This window comes from Staurois parvus, unplaced genomic scaffold, assembly GCF_062004578.1.
Source record: "Staurois parvus isolate SC_StPar_1 unplaced genomic scaffold, SC_StPar_1.0 ptg000089l, whole genome shotgun sequence".
Lineage (NCBI taxonomy): Eukaryota > Metazoa > Chordata > Amphibia > Anura > Ranidae > Staurois > Staurois parvus.
The window spans coordinates 1,174,099-1,176,615 of record NW_028317885.1 but is presented as its reverse complement, the minus strand read 5'-3'; positions in this window follow the sequence as shown (position 1 = coordinate 1,176,615).

Sequence of the window (2,517 nt, the reverse complement as noted above, 5' to 3'; positions counted from 1 at the left end):
TGCACAACACACTGGGATCTCTATGCACAACGCACTGGGATCTCTATGCACAACGCACTGGGATCTCTATACACAGTAGAAGGCTGCACTTTTAAGGGGCCCTAGGCAATCCCCAACAAGAGTTTGGAAGGGGCTTTAAACCCTTTAAAAGTGTTGGAGCCTGCTCAGTGGCAGGAGTGTGGGAGAGGAGTCGGGAGGATGATAGGAGACTGAGAGAAGGAGACCTAATGAGATGGGGCCTGCCTATGAGCCTGGAGCTGGAAAGGCGGGAAGCTTGGGATTCACTGGTCCCCTTTGCGAGGACCACCTGTATGGCAGGGAAGGAGCAGCCCAGCTGATGGGCTTGGTAGCAGCAGCCAACCCACAAGCGGTACAGGAGAGGATGTGAGTGAGTACACCTACACCCCCTGGGCGGATAGGGGAAGGAGCACTCTGGTGGGAAACCAAATTAGCCCCCAACTAGTAACTGTTCACCCTGCTCAGGAAAACCTCCAGATTACTGGGTGAAGAGCAGAATTACATCTAGGGTTTGGGGTGGTACACTAAGGAGATGCTGGCTAGCTCTCTAATAGAGACTGCTACAAAAGTGAAGCTTGTGAGTAGTTGCAGGAAGTTTGTCCTCTGTTGTCGGTTCCCTTGGGCATCCTATACCACCATTACCCTATCCCTGTTCTAAATCCCCTTAATAAACAACAAAACAAAAGCTCAAGGACTGATTTCTGACTTTGAATGCAAGCTTGTGTGAAGAATGTGGATTGCCTGATTGTGCAGGACTATAGGGGGACCCAAATCAATAGCAACCCCCAAGGGGGCAGTGCTACATCTATAATACAATACAATGGGATCTATATAATATAATACACTGGGATCTCTATATTACAATACACTGGGATCTCTATATACAGTTGCAAGAAAAAGTATGTGAACCCCTTTGGATTATGTGGAGTTTTGCATGAATTGGGCATAAAATGTGCTCTGAACGTCATCTAAGTCACAACAATAGAAGAACACAGTCTGTTGAACATAATACTACACAAACATTCGATGTTGCCATGGTTTAATTGCACATAACATGTAAACATTCACAGTGCAGGGAGGAAAACGTATGTGAGGCTCTAGCTTAATGACTTCTCCCAGAGCTAATTGGAGCCAGGAGTGAGCCAACCTTGACTCCAATCAGTGTGATGATATTGGATGTGTTGCTGACGGCTGTCCTGCCCTTAAAAAACACACACCTGTTGTGGGTTTACAGGTGTCAAGAAGCACTGTCTGATGTGAACCATGCCTCGCAGAAAAGAGCTCTCAGAAGACCTACGATCAAGAATTGTTGACTTGCATGAAGCTGGAAAGGGTTACAAAAGTATCTCCAAAAGCCTTGATGTTCATGTGTCCACGGTAAGACAGACTGTCTACAAATGGAGAAAGTTTAGCACTGTTGCTACTCTCCCTAGGCATGGTCGTCCTGTAAAAATGACTGCAAGAGCACAGCGTAGAATGCTGCATGAGGTAAAGAAGAATCCCAGAGTGTCAGCTAAAGACCTACAGAAATCTCTGGCACATGCTAACATTTTTGTTGACACATCTACAATAAGGAAAACATTAAACAAGAATGGAGTACATGGGAGGACACCACGGAGGAAGCCATTGCTGTCCAAAAAGAATATTGCAGCACGTTTGAAGTTTGCAAAAGAGCACCTGGATGTTCCACAGCACTACTGGCAAAATATACTGTGGACAGATGAAACCAAGATTGAGTTGTTTGGGAAGAACACACAACACTATGTGTGGAGAAAAAAAAGGCACAGCACACCAACATCAAAACTTCATCCCCACTGTAAAACATGGCGGAGGGAGCATCATGGTTCGGGGCTGCTTTGCTGCCTCAGGGCCTGGACAGATTGTTGTCATTGATGGGAAAATGAATTCCAGAGTTTATCAAGACATTTTGCAGGAAAACGTACGAGGTTATTGCTGCCAAAGGAGGGTCAACCAGTTATTAAGTCCAAAGGTTCACATACTTTTTCCTCCCTGCACTGTGAATGTTTACATGTTATGTGCAATTAAACCATGGCAACATCTAATGTTTGTGTAGTATTATGTTTAGTAAACTGTGTTCTTCTATTGTGACTTAGATGACGTTCAGAGCACATTTTATGCCCAATTCATGCAAAACTTTTTCTTGCAACTGTACAATACAGTGTGATCTCTATAATACACTGGTATCTCTACAATACAGTGTGATCTCTATAATACACTGGGATCTCTGCAATACAGTGTGATCTCTATAATACACTGGGATCTCTATATACAATACAGTGTGGGCTCTATAGGAGACTAGACTGAAGCACACAGCTGTAACCCTTCCTCTGCTAAAGACATTTTTTTTTATTTTGGCTCACAAACTAAAATAATTAACAGTGAGGGCATGTTCTTACCTTCACAACACATTCACATTTTTGTCAAACTTTTTTTTTGGCATAGGGCAGCCCATTCACTTAAACAGGCCACAGATGATAT